Genomic DNA, 10,717 nt, shown 5'->3' with positions numbered 1-10,717 from the left:
AGAGCAAAAACCAAGCCATGAGGTCAAAGGAATTGAGGATTGAAACTGAATTCTAAGCGCATAATCTCCGAGAAATGGGTCAATTCAGTGATGGGACTGGTAGTGTACACTACAGTTTTTAGACAGAATCTTCTCAGTTAAACCTCTTGGGGGCGTTCAAATTAATTGGTACCTGCCTCCTCGTAGGCTATTGGTTGGCTGCTTCGTTCGCTTCTCCTCTGTGTCTAGGACGCAATGTGTAGTTCCGCCCTGAGAGTGACATCGAAATACTCGTTGGAATAGGAACGCAACCAGGCAAAGAACAAGAACGTGCAGTTTATAACACCGGTATTTCACCAAAAGTCCAGAGGATTTGACGCATATCGAACGGATACGTATTCAACCCAAGCGGTAAGTATAGAGCTTGACATTTTCTAATACTGCTATGCCAACAGCAGATGTGGCCATTGGTGTGGATAGTCCACCAGTTCGCGGTGTATTCTTGATATAATATCCCATATTCATCTTCCAGACAGTTCTAATGTAGGCCTAGGTGAGATCTGTGAGTAACCTAAATTAAACGTCACAATAGTGTCCAATGTAATCCACGATTCTGCGCGCGTTGAAACAAATGTAACAAGATGAGGTTAACTTGATAAGTGTCAAATTCTGTATTGTTACTCTATAACTCAACTAGCCTATTCACTTTCATTGTTGCCTCTAACACGATTTGTTGCTGCGACAGTAGCCTCTGTAGGATATAATTTCCTGTTGAATAACTTACTTTTGAGTCACAGGTTAGGCACTTCATACTGTATGTCAATGGCCCGCCCATATCTATGTCTCAACATCGAACGATTAGAAAGGCTGCTGTATGCAGTTGCTGAATATTTTGTCACGATCCTCGAGATAGAGCAATATAAAAACTGCATGCCCTGTTTCACTCTCACGTCTAGAACCGTTCATTGTAACATCAACGTTACAAAACATGATCTTGCTCGTAGCCTACTGAATTATATGGTTGCTTAATTAAGTAGACAAGACTTGGCAAATCCACGCTGTTACGCTGATGTAGTTGGCAACCAGTGGCGTGGAGAAATTAGGCTGCATATCATTATTCTGGCACCACATGACATTGTCAGCAGTCACCTGGATAGGGTCTATGAGACCAGCCTGGGATAGGTGAAGGTCACACAGGTGTAGCTGTACTGTAGGTCATTGGATTCAGGCGTGTAATCATTAGTACCCAGGGGTGTCAAACTCATTCCTTGGATGGCCTGGTGTCTGATGTTTTTTCCCTTTCTTTTCAATTAAGCCCTAGACAACCAGGTGAGGGGAGTTCCTTACTAATTACTGACCTTAATTCATCAATCAAGTACAAGGGAGGAGAAAAACCCCCCAGACACTCGGCCCTCCATGGTATGAGTTTGACACATGTGTGCTGCATTTCAAACTCATAAAAGACACACCCTCGTCATATGACCTTGGGAGAATCCCCATCACCATCTTGGACGTCGGTCCAAACAAGGGTAGTTTGCAACGTAAGCCCCCGTTTTTGCGAGTGTACAATTATGTTTACTTCGGGGCCTGAAACGCCCCATAAATTACATTTGCGATAATTGTACATCCACTAAGAAAAGTCAGCCGAAACTTACAACCTCAACGTAAATATGGACAAGTCAACATACAAGTGTAAGTAAAAAGGGTAGAAATTGTGCTACTAATGCACATGACGGCACAAACAAGTCTCGTAAATTAATGTTTGGTTAACTTTTGGAAATTGTAGAAATAAAAAAACTCTTCCTTCAGAAGCTCCAGCTATGCAGGCTAACGTTAGTTATTTAATTAATTTGCTAGCTATGATACAGTAGGTTTATATTAATAATGATATAGTTAATATAAGTAGACATGCAATCATAATTGACATAGCGCATATGAAACACCCACAATCATCGCGGGATGCACGAGTGATGAATTTCCGGGAAAGGGCGGTCCATGTAAAAATCATTCCTTCCTCCCTTGCCCTGCAAGTTTAATGACGTCTGAAGCGTATACACGTCATCAGAAGTGTCCACTTAATTTGAGGGCTGAGGGGATAGGGTATGTCTTAAGTGTTTGGAATTCAGCCGTGGTCCAAACAGTTGCATTTTGCAACAGAAATTAGTGTTTCTATTGGACAAATTCATGTAGGTCACTCTTTGTTTTCTTTTGCTTGGTTCTGTTTGGTTTCTAGTGAATACACCCCAGGTGTTTGAATTCAGTTGGTGGGAGGGAGGGACTATTACTTGAATGACCTCAACAATGCCACATAATCAGAGGCGGGCATAGAGTTTACAAAATAAACAGTGACATTCTTTCCAGTTGTTTTCATTCACAACAGTGCTCCCATTACATGACCACTACAGGCTTTTGGTCAGTTTATTATGGTCTGAAGAGGCTTTAGTTTGAGACACCGAAATTATACTTTAGACCAGAGATCATCAACTAAATTCCACCGCAGGCTGATATTTTTTTTCTTGAGTGGATGGTTGGTCGGAATCACGCGTCTCTTTATTATGCATCGGAATACTTGGGGCAGATTACCAAAATTAAAATCACTTGTTTTTACAGTCTTTTATGTCCAACAATGAAAATAAAATAATAACATTTTGCTCAGAAAACTTGGGGTCCAAATAAAACCACCCACGGGCTGCCAGTTGGGGAACCCTGATTTAGATGTTATCATAATAGCCTTAGCCTTCTAATGGGAGGGCGCTGCAGTCCACCATAGTTAATTATCACGGTAGAAAGTGATGCTTAACAGGTGACTGCTGACAGTGTCATGTGGTGCCATAAGAATGATATGTAGTGTAATCTCTCCACACCATTCACATCCCAACGTCCTTTCTCCAACAAAGCTGATACGTGCTCAACTTTGGGGCAAGACAGGCGGAGTTGGCTTTCAATCAGAACAACTCACGGCTTTTAGCCTTTGTTGCATACGCATCAATATTGTACGCGTGATGTTGTCAACTAACCTGTCTTTACATCCATCTACCAAAGAGAATATTCAAATTTATACTTAGGATGCCACGTCCTTTCTCCATTCTCCATTAATGTGGACGCTACCATGATTACAGATAATCATGAAGGAACCATGAATAACGATGAGTGAGAAAGTTATAGAGGCACAAAGATCGTACCCCCAAGACATGCTAACATCTCACCAATAACAGGGGAGGTTAGCATTTTTTTGAAGGGGTATGATATTTGTGCCTCGATTTTATTCACGATTCATTTAGGATTATCCGTAATCAAGATAGCATCTACATTCCTGTTGACGTGTTCAGAAACTTATTATATTCTTTAATGCAATAAAAGTAAAAATTTGTTAACAAAATTCCCCCAGCCATAAGATACTTTTTTCAATAGGCGCTAAAGCAGTTAGCATCTATGAATGGGTTAGTCCAGACTCAGACTGTTTTAACGTTCTTGGTTTGACCACCAGATATAATTTTTTCCTCATCAATCTACACACAATACCTCATAATGACAAAGCGAAAAAAGGTTTTTACATTTTTTTTAAATCCCTTATTTACTTAAGTATTCAGACCCTTTGCTATGTGACTCGAAATTGAGCTCTGGTGAATTATGTTTCCATTGTTCATCCTTGAGATGTTTCTACAATTTGATTGGAGTTCACCTGTGGTAATTTCAATTGATTGGACATGATTTGGAAAGGCACACACCTGTCTATATAGGTCCCACAGTTGACAGTGCATGTCAGAGCAAAAACCAAGCCATGAGGTCAATGGATTTGTCCATAGAGCTCAGAAACAATATTGTGTCAAGGCACAGATCTGGGGAAGGGTAGAAAAAATGTCTGCAGCATTGAAGGTCCCCAAGAACACAGTGGCCTCCATCATTCTTAAATGGAAGAAGTTTGGAACCACCAAGACTCTTCCTAGAGCTGGCAGCCAAACTGAGCAATCGGTGGAGAAGAGCCTTGGTCAGGGATGTGACCAAGAACCCGATGGTCACTCTGACAAAGTTTAAGAGTTCCTCTGTGGAGATGGGAGAACCTTCCAGAAGGACAACCATCTCTGCAGCAATCCACCAATCAGGCTTTTATGGTAGAGTGGACAGACGGAAGCTATTCCTCAGTAAAAGGCATATAACAGTTAGCTTGGAGTATGCCAAAAGGCACCTAAAGGACTCTCAGACATGGGAAACAAGATTCTCTGGTCTGATGAAACCAAGATTGAACTCTTTGGCCTGAATGCCAGGCATCAAGTCTGGAGGAAACCTGGCATCATCCTTACGATGAAGCATGGTAGTGGCAGCATCATGCTGTAGGTATGATTTCAGCGGGAGGGACTGGGAGACTAGTCAGGATCGAGGGAAAGATGAATGGAGCAAAGTACAGAGATCCTTGATGAAAACCTGCTCAGGACCTCAGACTGGGTCGAAGGTTCACCTTTCAACAGGACAATGACCCTAAGCACATAGCCAAGACAACGCAGGATTGGCTTCGGGACAAGTCTCTGAATGTCCTTGACTGGCCCAGCCAGTGCCCGGATTTTAACCTGATCGAACATTTCTGGTGAGTCCTGAAAATAGCAGTGCAGCGATGCTCCCCATCCAACCTGACAGAGCTTGAGAGGATCTGCAGAAAAGAATGGGAGAAACTCCCCAAATACCGGTGTGCCAGACTTGTAGCGTCATACCCAAGAGTCGAAGATGTAATTGCTGCCAAAGGTGCTTCAAGTACTGAGTAAAGGGTCTGAATATTTATGTAAATGTGATATTTTATTTTCTATTAATTTCTAAAATCTGTTTTTGCTTTGTCATTATGGGGTATTGTGTGTAGATTGATGAGGGGGGGAGACAATTTAATCCATTTTAAAGTAAGCCTGTAACTTAACAAAATGTGGAAAACGTCAAGAGGTCGGAATACTTTCCAAATGTACTGTATGAAAATACCCTCAAATAAAAGGTGACATTTTGTACTGCCGCTTCATATGAAACATTTGATCTCATATCCAAAATTCTGGAGTGTAGAGCTAAATTAAAAGTTTTAGCGTCATTGTCAAAATAAATACATAGGGGAGTGTAGTACACCTGAGACTATATTGTACATGGAGTTACAGTTAAACACCATACACACTTAGTGATTCCTTTACCCAAGTGAGGACTCTGGTGATGTGAGACTTGTAATGGAGTTAGAGAGATGAATGTCAGGGAATACTGGCCACAGGGGATATGAGTGATTTAATTAAGCTGCGCTGCTAGTCAGCCAGTGTTTTGGGTTCCCTCTATCACCTCAGCTTCCCTGTCTGTCATGGCTGGGGGGCAAAATAACGCCCTGGGAACCATGGCAAAGAGAGAAGTAGTGTGTCTTGACGTTTTCAAACCTCCGTGTTTCCTCCATCCATCTCATCCTCACACGGAACCCAAACCGGCTGCACGCCTGCGCCATTTACATTTACATTTAAGTCATTTAGCAGACGCTCTTATCCAGAGCGACTTACAAATTGGTGCATTCACCTTATGATATCCAGTGGAACAACCACTTTACAATAGTGCATCTAACTCTTTTAAGGGGGAGGGGGGGGGGGTTAGGAGGATTACTTTATCCTATCCTAGGTATTCCTTAAAGAGGTGGGGTTTCAGGTGTCTCCGGAAGGTGGTGATTGACTCCGCTGACCTGGCGTCGTGAGGGAGTTTGTTCCACCATTGGGGTGCCAGAGCAGCGAACAGTTTTGACTGGGCTGAGCGGGAACTGTACTTCCTCAGAGGTAGGGAGGCGAGCAGGCCAGAGGTGGATGAACGCAGTGCCCTTGTTTGGGTGTAGGGCCTGATCAGAGCCTGAAGGTACGGAGGTGCCGTTCCCCTCACAGCTCCGTAGGCAAGCACCATGGTCTTGTAGCGGATGCGAGCTTCAACTGGAAGCCAGTGGAGAGAGCGGAGGAGCGGGGTGACGTGAGAGAACTTGGGAAGGTTGAACACCAGACGGGCTGCGGCGTTCTGGATGAGTTGTAGGGGTTTAATGGCACAGGCAGGGAGCCCAGCCAACAGCGAGTTGCAGTAATCCAGACGGGAGATGACAAGTGCCTGGATTAGGACCTGCGCCGCTTCCTGTGTGAGGCAGGGTCGTACTCTGCGAATGTTGTAGAGCATGAACCTACAGGAACGGGTCACCGCCTTGATGTGAGTTGAGAACGACAGGGTGTTGTCCAGGATCACGCCAAGGTTTTTAGCGCTCTGGGAGGAGGACACAATGGAGTTGTCAACCGTGATGGCGAGATCATGGAACGGGCAGTCCTTCCCCGGGAGGAAGAGCAGCTCCGTCTTGCCGAGGTTCAGCTTGAGGTGGTGATCCGTCATCCACACTGATATGTCTGCCAGACATGCAGAGATGCGATTCGCCACCTGGTTATCAGAGGGGGAAAGGAGAAGATTAATTGTGTGTCGTCTGCATAGCAATGATAGGAGAGGCCATGTGAGGATATGACAGAGCCAAGTGACTTGGTGTATAGCGAGAATAGGAGAGGGCCTAGAACAGAGCCCTGGGGGACACCAGTGGTGAGAGCACGTGGTGCGGAGACAGATTCTCGCCACGCCACCTGGTAGGAGCGACCTGTCAGGTAGGACGCAATCCAAGCGTGGGCCGCGCCGGAGATGCCCAGCTCGGAGAGGGTGGAGAGGAGGATCTGATGGTTCACAGTATCAAAGGCAGCCGATAGGTCTAGAAGGATGAGAGCAGAGGAGAGAGAGTTAGCTTTAGCAGTGCGGAGCGCCTCCGTGACACAGAGAAGAGCAGTCTCAGTTGAATGACTAGTCTTGAAACCTGACTGATTTGGATCAAGAAGGTCATTCTGAGAGAGATAGCAGGAGAGCTGGCCAAGGACGGCACGTTCAAGAGTTTTGGAGAGAAAAGAAAGAAGGGATACTGGTCTGTAGTTGTTGACATCGGAGGGATCGAGTGTAGGTTTTTTCAGAAGGGGTGCAACTCTCGCTCTCTTGAAGACGGAAGGGACGTAGCCAGCGGTCAAGGATGAGTTGATGAGCGAGGTGAGGTAAGGGAGAAGGTCTCCGGAAATGGTCTGGAGAAGAGAGGAGGGGATAGGGTCAAGCGGGCAGGTTGTTGGGCGGCCGGCCGTCACAAGACGCGAGATTTCATCTGGAGAGAGAGGGGAGAAAGAGGTCAAAGCACAGGGTAGGGCAGTGTGAGCAGAACCAGCGGTGTCGTTTGACTTAGCAAACGAGGATCGGATGTCGTCGACCTTCTTTTCAAAATGGTTGACGAAGTCATCCGCAGAGAGGGAGGAGGGGGGAGGAGGGGGAGGAGGATTCAGGAGGGAGGAGAAGGTGGCAAAGAGCTTCCTAGGGTTAGAGGCAGATGCTTGGAATTTAGAGTGGTAGAAAGTGGCTTTAGCAGCAGAGACAGAAGAGGAGAAAGTAGAGAGGAGGGAGTGAAAGGATGCCAGGTCCGCAGGGAGGCGAGTTTTATTCCATTTCCGCTCGGCTGCCCGGAGCCCTGTTCTGTGAGCTCGCAGTGAGTCGTCGAGCCACGGAGCAGGAGGGGAGGACCGAGCCGGCCTGGAGGATAGGGGACATAGAGAGTCAAAGGATGCAGAAAGGGAGGAGAGGAGGGTTGAGGAGGCAGAATCAGGAGATAGGTTGGAGAAGGTTTGAGCAGAGGGAAGAGATGATAGGATGGAAGAGGAGAGAGTAGCGGGGGAGAGAGAGCGAAGGTTGGGACGGCGCGATACCATCCGAGTAGGGGCAGTGTGGGAAGTGTTAGATGAGAGCGAGAGGGAAAAGGATACAAGGTAGTGGTCGGAGACTTGGAGGGGAGTTGCAGTGAGATTAGTGGAAGAACAGCATCTAGTAAAGATGAGGTCAAGCGTATTGCCTGCCTTGTGAGTAGGGGGGGAAGGTGAGAGGGTGAGGTCAAAAGAGGAGAGGAGTGGAAAGAAGGAGGCAGAGAGGAATGAGTCAAAGGTAGACGTGGGGAGGTTAAAGTCACCCAGAACTGTGAGAGGTGAGCCATCCTCAGGAAAGGAACTTATCAGGGCGTCAAGCTCATTGATGAACTCTCCAAGGGAACCTGGAGGGCGATAAATGATAAGGATGTTAAGCTTGAAAGGGCTGGTAACTGTGACAGCATGGAATTCAAAGGAGGCGATAGACAGATGGGTCAGGGGAGAAAGAGAGAATGTCCACTTGGGAGAGATGAGGATCCCAGTGCCACCGCCCCGCTGACCAGAAGCTCTCGGGGTGTGCGAGAACACGTGGGCAGACGAGGCGAGAGCAGTAGGAGTAGCAGTGTTGTCAGTGGTAATCCATGTTTCCGTCAGTGCCAAGAAGTCGAGGGACTGGAGGGACGCATAGGCTGAGATGAACTCTGCCTTGTTGGCCGCAGATCGGCAGTTCCAGAGGCTGCCGGAGACCTGGAACTCCACGTGGGTCGTGCGCGCTGGAACCACCAGGTTAGAATGGCGGCGGCCACGCGGTGTGAAGTGTTTGTATGGTCTGTGCAGAGAGGAGAGAAGAGGGATAGACAGACACATAGTTGACAGGCTACAGAAGAGGCTACGCTAATGCAAAGGAGATTAGAATGACAAGTGGACTACACGTCTCGAATGTTCAGGAAGTTAAGCTTACGTTGCAAAAATAAAATAAAATCTTATTGACTAAAATGATATAGTACTGCTGGCGGTGAAGTAGGCTGGCTAGCAGTGGCTGCGTTGTTGACTTTGTTTGAACGTGTAGCTGGCTAGGTAACCTCGACAATTTCTCAAAAACTACACAATTATCTTGGATACAAAGACAGCAAAGACAACTATGTAGCTAGCTAACACTACGCTAATCAAGTCGTTCCGTTGTAATGTAAGTTGTAGTGTGAGTTTCTACAGTGCTGCTATTCGGTAGAAGTTGGCTAACTAGCAGTGTTAGCTAGCAGTGTTGACTAGGTAGGAGACGGCAGCGCAGCGCGGTGGACGAAAATAGCTGGCTAGTTAACCGAATAATTACTCTAACCAACTCTAAGCTACACAATTATCTTAGATACAAAGATAGCAAAGACAACTATGTAGCCAGCTAACACTACACTAATCAAGTCGTTCCGTTGTAATGTAATCGTTTCTCCAGAGCTGCTATGCTGCTATTCGGTGGCTAGCTGGCTAGCTAGCAGTGTTGACTACGTTACGTTACGAAAATAGCTGGCTAGTTAACCGAATAATTACTCTAACCAACTCTAAGCTACACGATTATCTTAGATACAAAGATAGCAAAGAGAACTGTGTAGCCAGCTAACACTACACTAATCAAGTCGTTCCGTTGTAATGTAATCGTTTCTCCAGTGCTGCTATGCTGCTATGCTGCTATTCGGTGGCTAGCTGGCTAGCTAGCAGTGTTGACTACGTTGTTACGTTCGGACGAAAATAGCTGGCTAGCGAACCTCAATAACCTCAATAACCTCAATAACTACACAATTATCTTTGATACAAACACGGCTATGTAGCTAGCTAAGATCAAACAAATCAAACCGTTGTACTGTAATGAAAATGAATGAGAATGGTAAAACTACCTGTGGAGCGAGGCGGAATTGCGACTGCACGCTCCAAACCGGAAACCGTGTTTATGCCATCGTGCATAAATGTATTTTGTCCCCCCACACCAAACGCGATCACGACACGCAGGTTAAAATATCAAAACAAACTCTGAACTAATTGCATTAATTTGGGGACAGGTCGAAAGGCATTAAACCTTCATGGCAATTTAGCTAGATCGCTTTCACTTGCTAGCTAATTTGTCCTATTTAGCTAGCTTGCTGTTGCTAGCTAATTTGTTCTGGGATATAAACATTGAGTTGTGCATTTCAGGTAAAATAACAAGGTCTTCTACTCCGCCAATTACTCCACACATAAAACAGTCAACCAAATCATTTCTAGTCATCTCTCTTCCTTCCACCCACATGGGTATAACCAATGAGGAGATGGCATGTGGGTACCTGCTTCTAGGAGGAGATGGAAGAGGCAGGACTTGCAGCGCGATCTGCGTCACATATACAACTGACTTCTATTTTAGCCCTTGGCAACGCAGACGCTCGTTGGCGCGCAATAATTGAATAACATAGATTTCTAAATTTATTTTGCAACGCACGCAACGCAAGCGGTGTGGTCAGCCTGTCAGGCTGCTAAAATTCTTATCCATTAGATTCTCATATTAAGTGTACGGTTGTAGTAGTGACGTCTTCTAGCCTGGAGTATCAGACAACTTCACTGTTTGTGGTTCTTTTCTCACTCACTGGTTAGTATAGTTATGTGCTACCTCTCTCTATACACATCACTATTTTTTGTTTTTGTATGGCACAGTTTCACCTATTTGCCCTCAAGTAAAGTGATGGGTCTTTAGTTGCTGTAGTTGAATAGTGTGGATGTAATTTAAGCTTTGCTTGTCCCAGCAGTCCTTAGCAGTACCTGCTTTGCACAGCAGGTTCTTTTAAGTGGACCTATCAGAGGAAAGAGATGATGCACTGGCTCCTGTCCTGTGCCTATAGTTCTTGTAAAGGGGATTTTTAGTTGAACAAAAGAGAAGAGCAGTCGCGGATATAGTCAATCATAAATCATTTTGGTTTAATTACAAGTTGCAACAGGGATACCCTTCCAGCACATAAGCAGAGAAAAACTCTAACTTGGCCTTTGCCGAGAAAGGCCCTGATATTCTAATTACACAGAACCAAGAAGTCAAA

At 45.5% G+C, this 10,717-nt stretch overlaps 1 protein-coding gene across 5 annotated transcripts in view; it reads left to right on the top strand.

The window, feature by feature from the left end:
* The first annotated feature begins 16 nt into the window (after positions 1-16).
* The window catches only part of LOC139536555 (protein NDRG3-like), a 61,437-nt gene continuing 50,736 nt past the window's right edge, over positions 17-10,717 (top strand). For 2 of the 5 annotated variants that reach the window (XM_071337168.1, XM_071337173.1), the window contains exon 1: positions 251-390. The gene's annotated coding sequence lies outside the window, so the exon portion shown is untranslated. Of the gene's footprint in view, positions 391-10,717 lie in introns of all 5 variants that reach the window. The other 3 variants (XM_071337170.1, XM_071337172.1, XM_071337169.1) reach the window with 3 other exon arrangements.

Source organism: Salvelinus alpinus, chromosome 12, assembly GCF_045679555.1.
Source record: "Salvelinus alpinus chromosome 12, SLU_Salpinus.1, whole genome shotgun sequence".
Classification (NCBI taxonomy): Eukaryota; Metazoa; Chordata; class Actinopteri; order Salmoniformes; family Salmonidae; genus Salvelinus; species Salvelinus alpinus.
This window is presented reverse-complemented; position numbering and strand designations above follow the sequence as displayed.